Source organism: Cryptomeria japonica, chromosome 10 (genome assembly GCF_030272615.1).
Source record: "Cryptomeria japonica chromosome 10, Sugi_1.0, whole genome shotgun sequence".
In the NCBI taxonomy this organism is placed as follows: Eukaryota; Viridiplantae; Streptophyta; class Pinopsida; order Cupressales; family Cupressaceae; genus Cryptomeria; species Cryptomeria japonica.
Genome location: NC_081414.1, coordinates 914,332,845 through 914,357,226, shown reverse-complemented (window position 1 = coordinate 914,357,226; position 24,382 = coordinate 914,332,845).

The following is a 24,382-nucleotide window of genomic DNA, read 5'->3' as shown; positions in this document are numbered from 1 at the left end:
TGCAAATTTAATGCTCATTCAACTTGCTCAAACATAAGCTCCATCTGCTCACCTTCCCTTTGTGAGTTACCAAAGGGGCAGCCAAAAGGGAGAAAGGGTCTTGCCGAAAGGCAAACTTACACCAAAATCATGATACGTCAGCCAGACATCCACTCTATCTCATCGAAAAGGAAACACTTTCGTTATAGCATATAAATGACTGTATAGCTTGAAATGAGTCACAATGATAAACCAAGTCACACTGAAATAGATGATGTCATTGAGACATAAATACAGTCATGCTGAAAAAATTGCCAAATAATGGATTTTTAAAATTTCTCAACATGTAACTTGCAGGGATGCAATCCGATGAATCCAACACATCATGATGTTGAAGTAGAATCTAATTCCAACACTGAAGCACATGAATTTCATACATGATCACCTCTGTAATCTATGAAATCTACTGCATAGCAATAACCTTATGTGTTATGTGCATCTCCAACCTATGTGTAATGCAAAACCATTGCAATAGAGTGCGACTAACATGGCGTGTTATACACAACTGCAACTATACTTTTTTCAAGTTAGATCAACTTGCCCAATTCCCATAGAAATTCATGACCTGCATCTTCTTTGTCCAAAAGAAAGACCAAATGAAACCCTGCATGCTTGCTTTATATATCTTCTTTATGTTGAATAAATGCAAATTTCATGCTCATTCAACTTTCTCAAACATAAGATCCATCTGCGCACCTTCCCTTTGTGACTCACCTACTCTATGACACCTTGATCTTTTTCCTCAAGATTATTATATGGCATTGTTTCACCTTCATCATCCTATGGGGCACATATCATGTTGCATCTGTAAACTTTTCCAACCTGATGTCTTCACGTCTCTACATCTCAAATAAGTGGGAGTGAGGCTATCATTCTGTCTAGTGACACTTTCTCTCTTTGGGAGTGAGTCTATCATTATTTCTAGTGAAACTTTCTCTTTGTGGGTCTTATCATCTCTACATCATCGTCCACTTTGCATATTTGTCCACTGCATCATCTAACTGTTGACATTAATGACAACTTCAATGCCAACAATCTCCCCCTTTGGCTTTGATGTCAACACTCTCCTTCTTTCCCCCTTTGACAACAATGGCAAAGGGTGGGGCAACCAAGTGCCAACCTCACTCATCTTCTCTCCTTTGTCCTTCTTCACTTAGCTAAAAAAAATATGTCAGCCCCCCTATGACAACTGCACTGTACCTACAGTCAATAACACACCATGGACAAAACTAACACCTCAACTTCTCCCCTTTACACAATAACACAGTATCATTTTGCTGACCATATTTAGTAACGGTCTCCCTCTCAAAACCAAAACCAATACACTCCATTTGTTCTGCTTTCTTCCATCTGTCTTCTTTCTAGCCTCTCCTCTGGACTACATATTGCACACCCTATTATGTATGCACGCTCAACACTACTTCTTTGTCCTTTGTGTCTTTTGCAATCATTCTTTCATGCCTTGAACCAATCCACACTCTTTTTGGCCTAGCCTCTAATTTCTTCCATCTTCTTTTCTATATAACACATCATCTTATACATGCACTTTCATCTTCTCTTATGAAGTACTTCCATATGTCCATATGATCATGTTGCAACAAACAAACTATCTGTAATACCTGTACTTGCCAAAAAATATTATATCATCAATCACTTCATATAGGCTACTAATGCTACCATGTGCATTGTCCTTTCAACTTCAATACTATATCTTGATACATTCAACTCCCCCTCTATTGTTGTGAATAAATTCTCATCATCCTCATGTTGTTGCATCCGTCATTTCACCTGTATGTTGCACCATACTTATCTTTCAATTGATTTAGTGATTTGTATTATTCCTTGCCGAATACAGTGTATTATGGACTATTTGAAATATATTTACACCACTTGCAGCTATACACAACCTCCTCTATTTAAAACATTTCAGCCACAACCCAGGGCAGTTTTACAATGACCTTCATGCGAACAATGTTGAACCTTGATATACTACCAAGACAATCACAAACAACTAGAGAAAATATGAAAACATTTTAAAACTATCTAAACATCAACAATAAAATTTGGCATCTCAACTTCTTCCTCCATGTCTTCTTCTTAGAGTTGGTTTTCCTCATATTTGTAGCATTATATCCTTACACGTGTTCTTTTCAATATTTGAGGGTAAATGATGTGATCAATATGTTGCTCCCCCTAAGGTCCCACATCTCCTTAATCTTAAGGAGATGTCACTTGTGCATGAAATTCATAGTGCCTTCTCTTGAATACATTCTTTCCTTTATCATATCCTTGGCTGCATTTCTCCTCCAATCTTGCTTGATCTCCCTCTTTTTCTCAATTGTAATTTCTGGAGCAGCATTAATTTTCTTCTTGTGTTTGTATAATCTTTGCTCTACAATATTTTATAGTGTGACCCAGATTGTTGCAGTAGTAGCATACTATGTTCTCACCAAATAGATGATTAGAGGGCCTTCTATCAATTTGGTTTGTTCTCCTTTTCCAAACCATGCCTTTGTGACCAACTAATGGAACAAAATAACTTCTTGACATTCTAAGAACATTTATGACTTTGTTCCATGCAGAAGGTTATCTTACATAATGACCATTATGATTATTGATTATATTTTTATTAGAGGAGGAGGTGTAGGAGCTTCCATTAGACTGATATTTTTTTTTTCTACATTTATGACTCTTATGACCAACTTTGTTACAACTATAACATTCAACTTTCGTATCACTAGGGATAGTAGACACATTCTTGCTCCCATATCTTGGTGTAGTTCTATGCATAGATCTACCATTTAAAACTTTATGCACATATGCATCTTGATTCTCCCTAGACCTATTTCTACATTCACTTTCTCTATGTCCATAGCATTTGCATACAAAACAATAACCAGATAAGGAGGGCTTGTAACTTAAAAATTTATTTTTTCATGTATGTGGAGATCTTGTAGACTTGTTTACTCCATCTCTTCTTCTTCTTCTTCTTATGTTGTTGGTCTTGGGCTAAGAGTTTGTAATAGTCCTTCCATCTAATCCCTTATATCTCCCAAAAGATTTAGTCTTGTGAGTAGCAACATATTCTGGTCTTCTTCCGACAGCAGGTCTACTAAAATTTCTTCTTGTGCCATCTTTTTTTAGTTTACCTTGATCAATATCATTCTTCCTTGTAGAAACTGTAAAGCGGAAAAATCGAACCCTAGTCGTTCTCCCCTCCCCAATTCCAAGGAGAGAGAAGGGAGAGTCACTAGGGTTGATGGTTTTCACTTAGGAGGGACTTTACATTCAAAAGAGGGGTTGAAACCCACAAGATCCAATCCCACGCAATGCAAGATTGGATTCTAAATGAGTTTCAAGGGTTGTGACATCAAGGATACCCTCTTTTGTAAAGAATGTAGATAGAAAGATTGAACTAGGAATGCATGTAGAAGCAAGAAAGATTCACTTATAAATAGAGATAGGGATATGATATGAAGCTGCGGACCTGGAATTAGCAGTAAAATGTCGAGACGACGCTGTCCTGCAAATTTGAGCGAAAGTTGACAGGACGATGGCACCCGGCGTGCACACGGTCCTCCGAAAAATCCGCGAAACGAAGGGGGATCTGTTCGTCTCTGCACAAGGATTCCAGATCTTCAATTTCAGCCGCGTACCTGCAACCTACACACAGAAAAGTGAAGACGATTGGGGGGTTAGGGATTAGGGGTTTGCCCTTAGGTCAAACCCCGGTTTTGGAATTAACCAAGAAATGAGAAATGCTGTAAATGTAATGTAAAACAAGTACTAATACCTTGTTGTAAGGATGTTTGTATTCTTATATGCGAAGGTATAGATGTTGTTGTTTGTTGTATGTTGTATGTTGTAGCATGTAATAAGTGATCTCCTCTTCAATGGTTGAATCCTTGTCTTGAATGCAACACTTAGCCTTGAATGGAGACTTAGAATGATCAATTGCTTGAAGGAATGCTTGAATGCTTGAATGCTTGAATGTCGTTTCCATGTCTTGTACACATATGTCCTTCCTCCTTTCCACCTTCAAAGTGGGAGAGGAAAAGTAGTTTTTATACTTGCCAATTAGGGTTAAAAGACTGATTTTCCCCACCTTAGGCCGACCAGGAAATGCTATTTTCCAATTTGCAAACAAAAAGGCCCGAAGTCCCATAGGAGACCGGGCCCAAAATAGGGCCAGGGACCAGGGCACTGGGCGCCATGGTCCTGGGGGACCAGGGCGTTGGGCGCTCTGGTCCCACCTCCCGGGACAATGGGGTGCAAGGAGGATCAGGCCAGGCTGCTGGAAAAATGCAGTTTTTGGTGTCATGAGCAAGTTTCGGGGTCTCCATTCAGGTTCAGTGTTGCGTCGCTATCGTAAAGACCCAAATGCGGTCGAAATTGCAAGTGTCGCAATTTTAGGACGCTACAGAAACACCATTTATTTTCATGTTTTCAGCAATTTTAGCTAGATCTATCTTCTTCCTTGGGGCATTCCTGACTGTGAAGATTTGTACTTTTCCATTCAAGCTTTAAGACACAAAATTTATGTCACTTTTTTATGATTCTCCATTATTAGAACATTTTTTGACCTCACATCCTAATCCGGTGGTATCTTTTGAGTGCTTTTCTTAACTCAACATTTCATCTAGTGCTTTGTTGCCACCATTATACTTCTTCTTCAGTTTGAACTCATCTTGGCACTTCTCAAGCTCTATTATGAGCTTTTCTATTTCATCTTTTAAGTTCTTACACTCCTTTCCCTTTGTCTTCACTTCCAACTCTAACTACTCACATATTCTTTTCTTGGCATCAAAATATGATTTTATTTCCTCATACATTCCTTTAGATTCTTCTAGTTGAGTTGTCAATGTGTTGATATTCTTATTGGACTCTTCAAGACATTTGCTCAACTGGCCACATTCTTCTTGGACTAATTTTTTGTAATTTTAAAATTCTTTCCTAACATTTTTTAATTCCTCAAAGGAGCTTACCAACTCACCCTCAAGATCCTCTTCAACATCATTATATTATTCTTCATTTTCTTCATTTCTTCCAAAAGGGTCCAGACTACAAGATTGAGAAGCACTATCACACAAATGTTTTCTCCTTATTTTGGGTCTTCTGTGCTATGAGCAATTGGGCTTCCTTTTCATCTTCACTACAACTATAATATTATCTTCTCTTATCATTTGCACATTTGACTGCTCCTTTAATATTCTTTCTCTCACAATCTGATCTAACAGTTGTAGGATCTTCACCATAGATTTTCTTTAGCTTGTCCCACATGCTTTTTGCAAATTTGCATTTATTAACCTTTGAAGACACTGTATCAGACAACCCACTAAGAATAACCTTCTTTTCTTAAACATTGCATTCATATTTCCTTTTAGCATCAAGATCAGTAGGAGGAGTAGCAGGGACTATATAACCATTTTGAACAGACATCTAGATATCATAACCTAAGGCAGACAAATAAACTTCCATTCTTGCACACTAAATAACATAGTTTGTGTCATCCAACATTGGTGTAGGGGATAACACACATCTACCCAAGATTGAGAAAGATTAACAAAAGGGGACCTAGGGCTCTAATACCAATTGAAGGAACATAATGGACAACTAAGAGGGGGGGTGAATCAGTGGTAATAATAAACTTGAACTATAAGTATGACTAAAATATTAATCATGTAAGTCATGCAACTATTCTAAACAATTAAAGCTCTAACAACAATCATCAGAAAATTATGGAAAGAGGTGTTCAACAGATTTACACACACACACAAGGGAAACACCTAACACCAAAGATACGAGAAAAAACCCATAGAGGGAAAAAACCACGATGAGAAATGTTGTTGGAGTCTACTGCTCCAATCAAACCTCACAAATAAAACTGATTAAAATGTTTTAGGGCACCAACCCAGGGAGAACCAAACCATGAAATTTATGGGCACTAACCTAAAGGAGCACTAACCCCTAGCTTTATGGGTACCAACCAAAAGGAGCACCTACCCTAGCTCTGAGCACCCACTCAGAAAATTACAATAAATAATTATTTAACAACAAATTTTAAAAGGACCTTGTTATAAATGATGTTGTGTAACTCATAGATATTCTACTCTTGAGATTTATTAGATTCTTTTTTGCTCTCTGATCTTAGGCCTCAATCTTATCTCTTTTCTCTCTAGTCTTTTGTCTCTACTGCTCTTTGATCTCTTCTCTTCTTTAGTCACTTTCTCTACCCCACTCTGAATGACTAACCTTATATGTTGTCCTCCTTGACTCTGCACTTTGTAGTCTCTAATCTCTACCCTTCACTTTTGTGTTGTTCTCTATTCGCTCTCTTCTCTTTCTTTTGGCTCCCTAATAGGGAGGCTACCTAGTTTGCTATCGATTAGATTTCTTGATGGTTTGCTTCTATCCCTTCTCGGGTTCCAAGTCTACCCCTCTAGACTTCTAAGTGCTTCCCTACCAGTATTTTCTCACCACACTCGATACAAGCTCATAAAGAACCTTGTTCTCCATGCTCCTAGATTTTGTCACTATGTTTGTAGAGGTGTAGGACTACCCTTTCTTACTCGCAATCTGTAAATTCATCATCCTGTCTAATTTTGCAATCAAACTTCTACACTAATCCTCCCCTGCACTTACTCCTTTATGGCCACTAAAACCTAGTTGAACTTCTTCCAAGCTTGCCTAGGATCAGTATGCAGAAATGGCGATGGTCATTTCCTGGTTTCCTCTTACTGCTCCTCTACTCTTCCTGTACATTTTCATTTCTTTTTGAAGAACTCCAATGGCCATGTGGATCCCACGGTAGAGGTTCAAGACAAAGCCATATTTACACTGTGAATTCAAAACAAAGAAACAAACAACAAAAAGGAAGCTTTAATTACATAACTGTAATGAAAATTAACAAAATTTGGGTCTAGGCTTTATCAACTATAGTCGGGGCTACCGTTTCTATAGCTATTTTAGAGGGGTGGGGATTGGGGGGTTAGCAGGGGGGCAACCAACCACTTGAGATGGCCAGCACCCGATCACCCCTCTACCCCCTCTACAACTAATAGAGGATGCGTTAACGCTCGACCAACGGGAGAGGAAATATGCCAAAATATCAGAAAAGTTACAACACTCAGCGATAGAAAACCAGAAAATAGACTTGTATGTATTTCTCTTGTGTTTCCTGTAGTATCCAACCAATTCAACGCCTTACAATTAGCCTTTAATAGCTCATCCATCCTTTGTGAAACACAAATGGTTACAAACTGGAGAAAACAGTTTCATAATGGGTCATAAGCGAAGACTTAGAACCTGGCTTCCGATGCCTGTTGGTGACTTGCAATGTTTGTACTTCTCCATCAGGTGATCGGGGTAACCAAAACACACCTTCATCGATGGATGGTAACCATGTCCACCACTCGCACTTTTCCATCGGGCATCGAGATAGCAAGAAATCCCTTCGCTCGATACCCGATGCTTTCCTCCGCTTACTGGGCATTTCCATCGGGTCATCAGGACCCCTCCAAACATGTTGGCTCGATGGCCGATGCCATATTCCTCCACTTTGTGATGTTCCATTAGGTCATTGGGTAGCATTACATTGCGCTTTTCCAAGGGCCAATGTCTCTAATGTCTACCTCCTTCGCTTGTGCCTTGTCATCGGGTTGTCAGGGTAAACTAAAGTGTTCCTTCCGATGCTCGATGGATCCACTCCATGCCTATTCTTTCTCATCGGGTCGTCAGGGTAACTTAAAACTACTCCGTCCGATACCCGATGGCTATTCTCCAAGCACTGATGACTTATCAAGTCATCAGGGTAAGGGTGAACCACTTCTGTTGACACCTGATACAACCACTCCAACTCTGGTGAACTCATCGGGGTAAGTCTTGCCGATCGGGGTAGGTCTTGTTGATAAGGAAAATTTCAAGAAACTGTAACTAAACAACCAAAAAAATGGACTAGAGTCAGTCCTTATGTAGTTACATGACCATTGGAAGGTCTCAAAAGCCAAAACTGGTTAAGGGCATTTCAACCCAAAGGTGCTCCTGCACCACTCTCTCTTATCTTTTATTCATCTTATGATTTTCCTGCATGCAGTCTTTTCTGCATTATTAGGCTTGGAGTGACATCATGTTATTAACACTTATGGGAGTTGCTTCTCAGCACTCTCTTTGTTCTGTAGCCTATACTTTTATAGAGCTTCTTCTCATGTACACCCATCAAACTCTTTTCAGCACACTTCTCTCTTTTCTCTGATTTTCCTACTCTCTTCTCTTGCTTCCTGCTACCTCTGATTTCCTCTTTACTTTTAGGTTTTTTTACACAAATTTTTTCATGATGTTATTGACTGCATCAACTTCGTGTTATGTGCACTTGCAGAAACTACTTCTCTGCACTATCTTTTTAACTCTCTGTACTTACTTCTCTATTTTTGCAGACCTTCTATGTCTACACACCTCCAACTCTAAAACTGCAATATCTTGAACTACTCAATAACTTACTTAATGGAAATCTACATACAACAGCATTTTCCCTCCAAGAATTAATTTAAAATTAATCTTCTCAACCTTTGATAAATCCCATCTGCATGTCGATTTGATCCTCTAAACATTTTGTCTAGACAACTAGCCATCAATAATAAATGTATCCCCTTGGAATCCTTCTGAATCTAGACTGCATCTCTAAGAATAGATTACTATATTTAGTATTCTTGGATTTTGCATCCCATTCGAAGCTTTTTAGATCATTCTAGAGCCACTCCACCTTCTATACTAAATTCCAGTGCCCCTTCATCTTTGTCTGAGAGGACTGCAATATTTGCAATTTGATTTCATTTTTTATGCAGTTTTCATTCGAAAAAGGAAATAACAACTCCATACTTGCTCAATATTTATTTCATATCTTATTTCTATTTTGACTGAAAGATTTTCTTTCAATAGGTGTTCTCTTGGCTTCAAGAATCAATCAAACATTTTGCTCACAAAGCATCCACATGTCTCTTTGCCACTTGATTAATGGTGGAACCCATTTACATATTCATCTACACACAAAAAGTCCATGTGTGAGAAAATCCACATTGGATTTGTGGGTTATGATGATGTGTTCCACAGGTCACATAACACACGTGTTATATGCATCACAAAAAACTTCATGTGGGTTGGCAAGATAACACACCTTCTTCCTCTTCACTTTTCCCACAAGATCATTCTTTATTGATCTTTTTGGTTGTGGGATGGGATTGTTCTTCACCCTTCTTTCAATTTCTTTCCTCAGGAGACCATTTTATTCTAAGCTTTACGGCCACGGGATAGCAGAATGTGTCAAACTTCTTTATTTTTGGTTATCCCGCAAGGTTATCTTACTCTGTATAACACACTGTGGGGTGATGGGATAGCCTCATGCTTATATGTTCTTGTTATCTCGCAAGATAGTCTTCTACTAATCTCCTTGGTCACGGGATAGCGGGGACACATAGCCTGTCATGTTATTGACTTCATCTCCCATAATTCAGTGTTACCCTGCAATGTTATTTTACTTCCATCTTTTATATTATAGGACAACAGGGATCATATAATCATCATGTTATTGACATGCTTGACCTAGTTTACCCTTACCCTACAGGGAATTTTGTTGTTAGTCCATATTGTTGCAGGATGGTAGGGGAGCATAACCATCATGTTATTGACTTCCCGATAGACCAACTCTTTCCGAAATGAAACCTCCATCACCAAGACTTGAAGAAAGTCATACCGAAACAAAGGATTTTGGTATAATCTAAAGAGGTAGCCAAAGTGAGAAAGGATCTTACTGAAAGGTAGACTTACACCGAAATCAAGATACGTCGGCGAGACATCCACTCTGTCTCATCAAAAAGGGAACCTTGTCATTATAGCATATAAATGAATGTATATCTTGAAATGAGCCACAACGATAGACCAAGTCACACTGAAATAGATGTTGTCGTTGAGACAGAAACAAAGTCATGCCGAAAAACTGCTAAGTAATAGATTTTTAACATTTCTCAACTTGTAACTTGCAGGGATCGAATACGATAGATCCAACACATCATGAGGTTGAAGTAGAATCTGAGTCCAACATTGAAGCACATGAATTTTACATTTGATGACCTTTGCAATCCATGAACTCTACTACATAATGGTAATTTGCATGTTATGCGCATCTCCAACCCATGTGTAATGCCCAACCATTGCAACAGAGTGCGACTAACATGGCATGTTATACACAACTACAACAACACTTTTTCTGAGTCGGATCAGTTTGCCCAATGCCTCTAGAACTTTATGACCCACATATTCTTTTTCCAAAAGCAAGACCAAATGACACCCTCCATTCTTACTTTCTATATCTTCTTTATGTTGAATAAATGCAAATTTCATGCTCATTCAGCTTGCTCAAACATAAGCGCCATCTGCCCACCTTCCCTTTGTGAGTTACCTACTATAAGACACCTTGATCTTTTCCCTCAAGATCATTATATGGTATTGATGCATCTTCATATTCCTCTGGGATACACATCATGTTGCATCTCTATACTTTGCCAACTTGATGTCTGCATGTCTCTACATCTCTCACCAGTGGTAGTGAGGCTATCATTTTGTCTAGCAACACTTGCTCTCTATAGGAGTGAGTAAATCATTTTGTCTAGCGACACTTGCTCTCTACGGCACTTATCATCTCTGCATCTTTGTCCAGTGAATCATCTCAACTATTAACATCAATAATAACTTCAATGCCAACACAATATGTTTAAAAAAGAACCTTTAAAACAAACAAAGAATTTAGTAATAATTGGAAGGTAAAATATCTCCTTGGAAGGAAGAGCACCATTTTCTCGATATGATTAAGAAGATGAAATATGAAATGATAGACTAGTTTATTTCCTTTATTGAATCCTTCGAATTATAATAAACATTCCACATTATTATACTCATGTACAAAGATATCTATCTTAAATTCACAAACTCTCTACAACAAGATTATGATTTTCCACAAGTATATCTGCAAACTCATTATTGAGTAATAATTGGAAGATAAAATAACTCTTTATAAGGAAGAACACCATTCGATTGAGATGATTAAGAAGATAAAATGTCAAAAGAAGGACTAGTTCATTTCCTTTATTGAATCCATAAGCAATAAAGTGCTTCATGAAGGACTAGTTCATTTCTTTTATGAATCCTTAAGAAATAACATGCTTCATAATTTTTATACTCTTTATTGAGTAATAATTGGAAGATAAAATAAGTATTTAGAAGGAAGAGCACCATTAGATTGAGGCGATTAATAAGATGAAATATGAAATGGATTAGTTCATTTCCTTTAGTGAATCCTTAAGCAATAACATGTTTCATAAAAAAAACCTTGTAAATATAATAGAGAGACCACAATATATACTCACCTACAAAGATATATATCTTAAATGCACAAAATATCTAAAACAAGATTAATATTTTCCACAACTATATCTTCTACAATATCTCAATATAGGGATAGGACTTTAAGCTCTCTCCAAATTTTGCAAGATGATCTTGAATATAGATAGTCCAAACTACTTTAGCCTCGACGCAACGTACTGAGAAGAAATACTCCTTGAACATGTGGAAGGGATTAAATAAATAGTGGGAGGAGGTTAAGTCCCCTTCTCCTTAGTCTTCGTGCCTCTATGTTTTGTTAGTTTCAGTGGGTCCGTTTCTTGTTCTTTGTCTTTGATGGTTCTTTGGTTTGGCTAGTTGTTGGGTTTTATGCTAGTTGAATTCACTCCTTGTGAATTCACTCTTGGTCTACCATTAAGATTCATGTATGGGTTCAGACATTATCTCGATTGACTTAATCAAAACAATATTTCAATACGCATTCTTTACAATATTAACTATCTAATTCCTCCTAATTAATTTCTAACTAGAATCTTACAATGGCAATGAATCCCCTATTTACAACACAACTTGCAGCTATACACAACCTCATCTATTTAAACCATTTCAGCCACAACCGAGAGCAATTTTACAATGACCTTCATGCCAACAATGTTGAACCTTGATATACTACCAAGACAATCACAAACAACTAGAGAAAATTTGAAAACGTTTTAAAACTATCTGAACATCAACAATAAAATTTGGCATCTCAACTTATTCCTCCATGTCTTCTTCTTAGAGTTGTTTTTCCTCATATATGTAGCATTATATCCTTACACGTGTTCTTTTCAATATTTGAGGGTAAATGATGTGATCAGTATGTTGCTCCCCCTAAGGTCCCGCATCTCCTTAATCTTAAGGAGATGTCACTTGTGCATGAAATTCATAGTGCCTTCTCTTGAATACATTCTTTCCTTTATCATATCCTTGGCTGCATTTCTCCCTCTTTTTCTCCCTCTTTTTCTCAGTTGCAATTTCTAGAGTAGCATCAATTTTCTTCTTGTGTTTGTATAATCTTTGCCCTACAATATTTTATAGTGCAACCCAAATTGTTGCAGTAGTAGCATAACTATGTTCTCACCAAATAGATGATTAGAGGGCCTTCTATCAATTTGGTTTGTTCTCCTTTCCCAAACCATGCCTTTGTGACCAACTAATGGAACAAAATAACTTCTTGACATTCTAGGAACTTTTATGACTTTGTTCCATGCAGAAGGTTATCTTACATAATGACCATTATGATTATTGATTATAATTTTATTATAGGAAGAGGTATAGGAGCTTCCATTAGACTGATTTTTTTTTCTACATTTATGACTCTTATGACCAACTTTGTTACAACTATAACATTCAACTTTCGTATCACTAGGGATAGCAGACACATTCTTTCTCTCATAGCTTAGAGTAGTTCTATGAATAGATCTACCATTTAAAACTTTATGCACATATGCATCTTGATTCTCCCTAGACCTATTTCTACATTCACTTTCTCTATGTCCATAGTGTTTGCACACAAAACAAGAACCAGAGAAGGAGGGCTTGTAACTTAAAAATTTATTTTTTCATGTATGTGGAGATCTTGTAGACTTGTTTAATCCATCTCTTCTTCTTCTTCTTATGTTGTTGGTCTTGGGCTGAGAGTTTACAATAGTCCTTCCATCTGATCCCTTATATCTCCAAAAAGATTTAGTCTTGTGAGCAGCAACATATTCTGGTCTTCTTCTAGCAGGAGGTCTCCTTAAATTTCTTCTTGTGCCATCTTCATTTAGTTTACCTTGATCAATATCATTCTTTCTTGTAGCCAGATCTATCTTCCTCCTTGGGGCATTCCTAACTGTGAAGATTTGTACTTTTCCATTCAAGATTTAAGACACAAAATTTATGTCACTTTTTTATGATTCTCCATTATTAGAACATTTTTTGACCTCACATCCTAATCCGGTGGTATCTTTTGGGTGCTTTTCTTAACTGAACATTTCATCCAGTGCTTTGGTGCCACCATCATACTTCTTCTTCAGTTTGAACTCATCTTGGCACTTCTCAAGCTCTATTATGAGCTTTTCTATTTCATCTTTTAAGTTCTTACACTCCTTTCCCTTTGTCTTCACTTCCAACTCTAACTACTCACATATTCTTTTCTTGGCATCAAAATATGATTTTATTTCCTTATACATTCCTTTAGCTTCTTCTAGTTGAGTTGTCAATGTGTTGATATTCTTATTGGACTCTTCAAGACATTTGCTCAACTGGCCACATTCTTCTTGGACTGATTTTTTGTAATTCTTAAATTCTTTCCTAACATTTTTTAATTCCTCAAAGGCACTTACCAACTTACCCTCAAGATCCACTTCAACATCATTATATTCTTCTTCATTTTCTTCATTGCTTCCAAAAGGGTCCAGACTACAATATTGAGAAGCACTATCACACAAATGTTTTCTCCTTATTTTGGGTCTTCTATGCTATGAGAAATTGGGCTTCCTTTTCATCTTCACTGCAGCTACAATATGATGTTCTCTTATCATCTACAAATTTTACTTCTCCTTTAATATTCTTTCTCTCACAATCTGATCCAACAGTTGTAGGATCTTCACCATAGATTTTCTTTAGCTCGTCCCACATACTCCTTGCAGATTTGCATTTATTAACCTTTGAAGACATTGTATCAGACAACCCACTAAGAATAACCTTCTTTTCTTAAACATTGCATTCATATTTCCTTTTAGCGTCAAGATCAGTAGGAGGAGTAGCAGGGACTATATAACCATTTTGAACAGACATCTAGATATCATAACCTAAGGTAGACAAATAAACTTCCATTCTTGCACACCAAATAACATAGTTTGTGTCTTCCAACATTGGTGTAGGGGATAACACACATCTACCCAAGACTGAGAAAGATTAACCAAAGGGGACGTAGGGATCTAATACCAATTGAAGGAACATAATGGACAACTAAGAGGGGGGGTGAATCAGTGGTAATAAAAAACTTGAACTATATGTATGACAAAAATATTAATCACGTAAGTCATGCAACTATTCTAAACAATTAAAGCTCTAACAACAATCATCAAAAAACTTATGGAAAGAGGTGTTCAACAAATTTACACACACACACAAGGGAAACACCTAACACCAGAGATATGAGAAAAACCCACGGTGAGAAATGTTGTTGGAGTCTACTGCTCCAATCCAACCTCACAAATAAAACTGATTAAAATGTTTTAGGGCACCAACCCAAGGAGAACCAACCCATGCAATTTATGGGCACTAACCTAAAGGAGCACTAACCCCTAGCTTTATGGGCACCAACCAAAAGGAGCACTTACCCCAGCTCTGAGCACCCACTCAGAAAATTACAATGAATAATTATTAACAACAAATTTTAAAAGGACCTTGTTATAAATGATGGTTTGTAACTCATACATATTCTACTCTTGAGATTTATCTGATTCTTTTTTGCTCTCTGATCTTAGGCCTCAATCTTGTCTCTTTTCTCTCATCTTTTGTCTCTATTGCTCTTTGATCTCTTCTCTTCTTTAGTCACTTTCTCTACCCCACTCTGAATGACTAACCTTATATTTTGTCCTCCTTGACTTTGCACCCTCTAGTCTTTAATCTCTACTCTTCACTTTTGTGCTCTTCTCTATTCTCTCTCTTCTCTTTCTTTTGGCTTCCTGATAGGGGGGCTACCTAGTTTGCTATCGATTAGATTTCTTGATGGTTTGCTTCTATCCCTTCTCGGGTTCCAAGTCTACCCCTCTAGACTTCTAAGTGCTTCCCTACCAGTATTTTCTCACCACACTCGATACAAGCTCATAAAGAACCTTGTTCTCCATGCTCCTAGATTTTGTCACTATGTTTGTAGAGGTGTAGGACTACCCTTTCTTACTCGAAATCTGTAAATTCATCATCCTATCTGATTTTGCAATCAGACTTCTACACTAGTCCTCCCCTGCACTTACTCCTTTATGGCCACTAAAACCTAGATGAACTTCTTCCAAGCTCTCCTAGGATCAGTATGCAGAAATGGCGATGACGATTTCTTGGTTTCCTCTTACTACTACTCTACTCTTTCTGAAGAACTCCAATGGCCATGTGGATCCCACGGTGGAGGTTCAAGACAAAGCCATATTTACACTGTGAATTCAAAACAAAGAAATGAACAACAAAAAGGAAGCTTTAATTATATAATTGTAATGAAACTTAACAAAATCCGGGTCCAGGCTTTATCAACTATAATTGGGGCTACCATTTCTATAGCTATTTTAGAGGGGTGGGGATTCGGGGGTTAGCAGGGGGGCAACCAACCACTTGAGATGGCCAACACACTATTGCCCCTCTACAACTAATATAGGATGTGTTATCGCTCGACCAACGGGAGAGGAAATATGCCAAAATATTGGAAAAGTTACAACACTCAGCGATAGAAAACCAGAAAATAGACTTGTTAGTATTTCTCTTGTGTTTCCTGTAGTATCCAACCAATTCAACACCTTACAATTAGCCTTTTATAGCTCATCCATCCTTTGCGAAACATAGATGGTTACAAACTGGAGAAAATAGTTTCATAACAGGTCATCGACGCAGCCTTAGAACCTGGCTTTCGATGCCCATTGGTGACTTGCAAAGTTTGCACTTTTCCATCGGGTGATCGGGGTAACAAAAGTACACCTTCATCGATGGATGATAACCATGTCCACCACTCACACTTTTCCATCAGGCATCGAAATAGCAAGAAATCCCTTTGTCGGATACCTGATGCTTTCCTCCGCTTACTGGGCATTTCCATCGGGTCAACGGGACCCCTCCAAACATGTTGGCCCGATGGCCGATGCCATATTCCTCCACTTTGTGATGTTCCATCAGGTCATTGGGTAGCACTACATTGCGCTTTTCTGATGGCCAATGTCTCTAATGTCTACCTCCTTCGCTTGTGCCTTGTCATCTGGTCATCGGGGTAAACTGAAGTGTTCCTTCCTATGCCCAATGGCTCCACTCCATGCCTATTCTTTCTCATTGAGTCATCGGGGTAACTTAAAACTACTCCATCTGATCCTCGATGGCTATGCTCTGAGCACTGATGACTTATCAATTCATCAGGGTAAGAATGAACCACTTCTCCTGACACCCGATACAACCACTCCAACTCTGGCGAACTCATCGAGGTAAGACTTGCCGATCAGGGTAGGTCTTGTTGATAAGGAAAATTTCAAGAAACTATAACTAAACGACCAAAAAAATGGACTAGAGTCAGTCCTTATGTAATTACATGACCACTGGAAGGTCTCACAAGCCAAAACTGGTTAAGGGCAATTCAACCCCTAGGTGCTCCTGCACCACTCCCTCTTATCTTTTATTCATCTTGTGATTTTCGTGCATGCAGTCTTTTCTGCATTATTAGGCCTGGACTGACATCATGTTATTAACACTTGTGGGAGTTGATTCTCTACACTCTCTTTGTTCTGTAGCCTCTACTTTTATAGAGCTTCTTCTCATGTACACCCATCAAACTCTTTCCAGCACACCTATCTCTTTTCTCTGATTTTCCTGCTCTCTTCTCTTGCTTCCCACTACCTCTAATTTCCTCTTTACTTTAGGTTTTTTTGCACATAAATGTTTTCATGATGTTATTGACTGCACCAACTTTGTGTTATGTGCACTTGCAGAAACTGCTTCTCTGCACTATCTTTTTAACTCTCTATACTTACTTCTCTATTTTGCAGACCTTCTATGTCTACACACCTCCAACTCTAAAACTACAATATCTTGAACTACTCAATAACTTACTTAATGGAAATCTACATACAATAGCATTTTCCCTCCAAGAATGAATTTAAAAATAATCTTCTCAACCTTTGATAAATACCATCTGCATGTTGATTTGATCCTCTAAACATTTTGTCTAGACAACTAGCCGTCAATAATAAATGTATCCCCTTGGAATCCTTCTGAATCTAGATTGCATCTCTAAGAATAGATTACTATATTTAGTAATCTTGGATTTTGCATCCCATTCGAAGATTTTCAGATCATTCTAGAGCTACTCCACCTTCTATATTAAATTCCAGTGTCTCTTCATCTCTGTCTGAGAGGACTACAATATTTGCAATTAGATTTCATTTTTTATGCAGCTCTCATTTGAAAAAGGAATTACCAACTCCATACTTGCTCAATATTTATTTCATATCTTATTTTTATTATGATTGAAAGATTTTCTTTCAATAGGTGTTCTCTTGGCTTCAAGAATCAATCAAACATTTTGCTCACAAAGCATCCACATGTCTCTTTGCCACTTGATTAATGGTGGAACCCATTTACATATTCATATACACACAAAAAGTCCATGTGTGAAGAAAATCCATGTTGGATTTGTGGGTTACGATGATGTGTTCCACAGGTCACATAACACATGTTATATGCATCATGAAAAACTTTGTGTGGTTTGGCAAGATAACACACCTTCTTCCTCTTCACTTGTTGTACAAGATCATTCTTTATTAATCTTTTTGGTTGTGGGATGGGGTTTTTCTTCATCCTTCTTTCAATTTCTTGCCTTTGGAGACCATTTTCTTCTAAGCTTTTTGGCCATGGGATAGCAAAATGTGTCAAATTTCTTTATTTTTGGTTATCCCACAAGGTTATCTTACTCTATATAACACACTGCGGGGTGATGGGATACCCTCATGCTTATATGTTCTTGTTATCCTGCAAGATAGTCTTCAACTAATCTCCTTGGTCATGGGATAGCGGAGACACATAGCCTGTCGTGATATTGACTTCATCTCCCATAATTCAACGTTACCCTGCAACGTTATTTTACTTCCATCTTTTACACTATAGGACAACAGGGGTCATATAATCATCGCGTTATTGACATGCTCAACCTAGTTTACCCTTACCCTACAGGGAATTTTATTGCTAGTCCATTTTGTTGCTGAAAGGTAGACTTACACCGAAATCAAGATACGTCGGCGAGACATCCACTCTGTCTCATCAAAAAGGGAACCTTGTCATTATTTCATATAAATGAATGTGTATCTTGAAATGAGCCACAATGATAGACCAAGTCACACCAAAATAGATGTTGTCGTTGAGACAGAAACAAAGTCATGCCAAAAAACTGCTAAATAATAGATTTTTCACATTTCTCAACTTGTAACTTGCAAGGATTGAATACGATAGATCCAACACATCATGAGGTCAAAGTAGAATCTGAGTCCAACATTGAAGCACATGAATTTCACATTTGATCACCTTTGCAATCCATGAACTCTACTACATAGCGAAAATTTGCATGTTATGCGCATCTCCAACCCGTGTGTAATGCCCAACCATTGCAACAGAGTGCGACTAACATGACATGTTATACACAACTGCAACAATACTTTTTTCTGAGTCAGATCAGTTTGCCCAATGCCTGTAGAACTTTATGACCCGCATCTTCTTTGTCCAAAAAAAAGACCAAATGACACCCTCCATTCTTACTTTCTATATCTTCTTTATATTGAATAAATGCAAATTTCATACTCATTCAGCTTGCTCAAACATAAGCTCCATCTGCCCACCTTCCCTTTGTGAGTTACCTACACTAGGACACCTTGATCTTTTCCCTCAAGATCATTATATGGTATTGATGCATCTTCATCTTCCTCTAGGATACATATCATGTTGCATCTCTATACTTTGCCAACCTGATGTCTGCATGTCTCTACATCTCTGACCAGTGGGAGTGAGGCTATCATTTTGTCTAGCAACACTTGCTCTATGTAGGAGTGAGTAAATCATTTTGTCTAGCGACACTTGCTCTCTATGGCACTTATCATCTCTGCATCTTTGTCCACTAAACCATCTCAACTATTGACATCAATGATAACTTCAATGCCAACACAATATGTTAAAAAAAAACCTTTAAGATAGCAAACAAAGAATTGAGTAATAATTGGAAGGTAAAATATCTCCTTGGAAGGAAGAGCACCATTTTCTCGATATGATTAAGAAGATGAAATATAAAATGATAGACTAGTTTATTTCCTTTATTGAATCCTTCAAATTATAATAAAGATTCCACATTATTATACTCATGTACAAAGATATCTATCTTAAATTCACAAACTCTCTACAACAAGATTATGATTTTCCACAAGTATATCTGCAAACTCATTATTGAGTAATAATTGGGAGATAAAATAACTCTTTATCAGGAAGAACACCATTCGATTGAGATGATTAAGAAGATAAAATGTCAAAAGAAGGACTAGTTCATTTCCTTTATTGAATCCATAAGCAATAAAGTGCTTCATGAAGGACTAGTTCATTTCCTTTATGAATCCTTAAGAAATAACATGCTTCATAATTTTTATACTCTTTATTGAGTAATAATTGGAAGATAAAATAAGTATTTAGAAGGAAGAGAACCATTAGATTGAGGTGATTAATAAGATGAAATATGAAACGGACTAGTTCTTTTCCTTTAGTGAATCCTTAAGCAATAACATGTTTCATAAAAAAAAACTTTTAAATATAATAAAGAGACCACAATATTATACTCACCTACAAAGATATATATCTTAAATGCACAAAATATCTAAAACATATAACTAATCTATGTTGAATCTATAAGGAAAGTTCATCCTCAAGGTGAGAAATACTTCAGCCTATTATAGTGCCAAAAATCCTACTTTTATGGCATCAAAAGCTAAACATGTTTACCTATGCATCTTCCTATAAGAAATTATAGAGTGTTAACATATAATCTCATTTAATTTTATATATAGAAGTTAAGGATTTTATAGAATCAAGGGTGAAAATTCTCGACAATGGTGAGATTAAAAGCGTGACACTTATATTTCTTGACTTATAAAAATAAGAAAAGATTAAATTATTTCAATAAAATTATCACTTCAGTTTTCATTTATAACAGGTTTTATATAAATGATGGACCTTTTGTTAGTGTAGAATATTCTTTCTTCTAGTATATCTCTTATCTAGAGATATTTCCTTTTCTAGATATAAGCTTGTTTAGGTGTCTCATTTTTGCCTTGTGCTTGCATGGTGTTACATGCTACTTGTCAAGATGGGAAGATTGACCAAGTGTGATTGTTATTCTAAAAGATCTTGATTCTTGAATGGTATTGGATCCTTGTTCTAGTTAATTGGTGGTCTAGTATATTTATTTAAAAATATTTTATGCATTTAAGCATATATTTCTTATTTTTGTGTTTTATGCCATTGAAAGGATATTATTTTATCAAGAAATGAGGCCAAAATTTGGTTGTTTGTGCAAAGAGGAAGGCTTTTATAGGAATAAGGGGTTTCACTTTGTAGAAGCCACGATTGGGAGGTATTCTACCCTTCATGTGGTAGCTTACAATGAATGAAACATATTACTATTATTTTTTGGCTTGGGATATATAGATCAAGGGGTGTTCTTGAAAGACTATTTTTGGGTGCATCAACTTGTCATTGATTTGTGAACATTTCTCCTTGCATGCACAATCTAAAAATAGATCAATATTTTGTTTATGTAGGTGGTGTATGGTGCAACTACAATAAATACAATTTCATAGGACAGTAATATTACAATATAATTAAAAGACGTAATTAAAACCACTAATAAATTAATGTTTGAAATATAATTTCAATAAATTTTATACTTATGCCTTCCCCCCTAGTGCCTCATCCCCTTCCCCAACCCTACGCCCTCCCTGGGTCCCCTCCCCCCTCTCCCGACTTTGGTGGGCTGAAATTGAATTTTGATAGTTCTTCAAAAGGAAATCTTGGTTGGGCGGGTGGGGGTGGGGTCATACATGACCACATGGGTAATTTGATCCTAGTCTATGTGGATAACCTTGGGACACAAACTTCAAGTGTTGTAGAGGTGGCAGCAGCTTATCATGGCCTAGTTATTATGTGAGATAGAGGGTACAATTGAATCATGATCAAAAGTAATTCAAGAAACACTATTTAAATGCTCAAAAGTGAAGCCAAACTTGACTAGAAATTTGAACACCTCATTGCTAACTATTGGTACCTCATTCTTCGGATGAGACACGTAAGACTTAGTCATACAAGAAGAGAATGGAATATTGTTGGGGATATGATAGCTTCTTTGGTCTCATTTTCCAATCATTTGAAACTATGGATGAATATTGACAATATCTCTACTATGGTTCATGTTGCTATCTTTGATGACATTAGGACTTATCATGAAGTATAATCCAAAGATTTTTTATTATTATTACCATCACCGCCCTTTTTGCTATTCATTTAATGCATAACTGGCAGACATCTCATTCGAGTTGTAGTTGCACTTTCTCTAACCCTAGCAAGTTTCATCTCTTTCATATTGCTAGTTTTTGTATTCCCCTTTTGGTTTTCTCCTCTAGGTTCTTTGTGTTAGCTATGGGGGGTGACCTCATTCAAACAGAACTAGATAGTTGTGAAAATTTCAAAATAATTCCAAGATATGGCCAAAATTTGTTAAGGGCAACCTTGTGAGCTATGTGGAAGGAGTGTAGGGATTTGACCTTAATCTCTCTAAAAACGTTTCTCAATCATGGCAGAAGGGCAAGTTAAAAATTGGGGGAGTGGCATTTAATGTCTCTTTGGACATGATCATTGCTGTAAATGGGTTATCACTGGAAGGAGTAAATTTTCTTAAAAAGTCAAAAGGGTTCTACAAAGATGAATTCAAGAGATTCTTCAAGCTTGGAGAAGGGGTTTCGAGAATGTAGAGTAGATATAACAAAGAAGACCTTCTAGGATCTAGAAGGATGCAACCCTATTGCACATGAAATACATCACTTCTTAGTGTGTTCCTCTTTATTACAATCGGTTACTAATGATTAATCCTAAGGCTTTACAACTTTCACCTGGCTTTAACCTCATCCAATGGGATGCCATCGATTTTCACTTGCCCCTTGTTGGATTCATATTTAGTGGTGGAAATTTTTGGTGCTCCTATTTCGAAGCTAGAACCCATTGTTGTCTCTTCATTTAAAACCAAACTATTGCCTACCCATTTCAATCCTATTCAAGGGGCAAAACAGAGCAATACCCAAGCCCACCTTCCAAGGAAGTTGAGCTAGTGGACTTAGATGAGGAGGAGGTTACAGAGGAGTTTGAGTCCTCCTTGGCCTTGGAGTTTGATTGGTCTCTTGCTACTTTTGAGGAGTTTGTCCCATTTTCACATGGCTAGGGTACTTCTACCTCCATTACCAATTCCTATACCCTAGATGCACAAATTTCTATGTTGGTAGATGATATTGGGTGACAAGATGTAGTTATTGAATGGATCCTCTCACAATTTGATGTGTCTATAAGAAAGATAAATATACTTGAAGCAGTCATGGATGTGGGGGCTAGAGATGACAAATGTGTGATGGAAGACAAGGATGAAAGGCTTTGGAAGGCTGTTAGTGATATGGATGAAAGACTTTTTTTGTCACCCTTTTTGCTCACCAAAACTCTACATACATGTGACTTCTAGTAAGTATTGTTAATCTATTTGCAATTCTATACATGTGTCCTCTCTTAACCAGTTCATATTTTCCCACGTACACACGTTAAATTCATATTCTATACATGTTGTAAATTTTCATGGTAGCTCAAATGTGTGTATGGCCTACCTTGGACTAAATTCACTGCTCTATCATGACAACTTATAGATAAACTCAAAAAACCACCTGATAGAAATGAAATAGACCAAAACAAAACACAAAAACAGAGCATGGAGAAAAACAGAGTAGCACACAAGGAAGACAAATTTTTAATTATCAGACCATATTTTCATTCTTCCTTTCATACCCAAAATGATTACAAAATGCCTCTTTTAATGGAGGTCTTAGATGTTTCTAGAATGGTCAAGAGGTAGCTAGAAACTTCCAAAACTTTGCATATAAAATAATGTTTAAACACTATAGAAGGTACGGTGGATAGGTTGGAGTAGATGTTGAAAACAAATCTAAATCTGCTAATTCTGTAAACACCTGTGCATATGGAGCATGTGGATGGGGTAGGTGAGATTAGACTCCAACACTCCCCCTTAATCTCAACTACCAATATTCTATCCATTCTTTTGTTCTTTCAGCTTTCTTCAATTATCTTCCTTTTTTGTCTGTAACCTCTTCTTTGGTTTTGTTGCTAACTTGCTGTTGCTATAGCTGCTACAATTTTCAACATTCACAATGTCTTCTCTTTAACTGATATCGTCCTCTGATTTTCTGATTTCTTTCATCAATTTCTCTTTCTTTCTTGTCCTCCAATTTTCTTCAAATGATGTTGTAGTCTCTCAATCTCTTTGGTTTGAAGTCTTCAAAACATCATACAATCAGTAGTTACCTTGCTAGACAATGGTTTCTTTTGGCTGAAAACATTTTTAATCCCTTTTGGACATTCAAAGCTTTCATTACTTCTATTGTTCTTCACATATGAACATTTGTACAATCTTTTGAACATACCTGTGAGCTTTTGCCAACTAGGTCCATAGGTCCATCCACAATCCATTTTTATACACCCTATTATTGATTCTTTCTTCCAACACATTTTTTCAGAATGATTTCTTAAACCACAAATTTTACATGGATGCAAGTCCCAACACATTTCTTTTGTGTGTCCTTCTCTATTGCAATGAAAACACTTTATACAATGCCTTTTATGGGTTTTTTTGTTTGAACTAGTAGCATCATTTTCTTTTCCTATGACATATCCAAGACCTTCATACTTTGGCCTCATTATAGGCTCAATAGGCTCTCTAATTCCTTGTTCTTGTTTTCCCAATCCTTGACCTTTATAACTCATTCTCTTCATGATTTTTAAACCAATATTCTTATTATCACAACTAACATAATTTGCAAACACATTCTCATTTTCTTTCTTACATTCTTTATCACAAACAGTTTCAACTAAATCA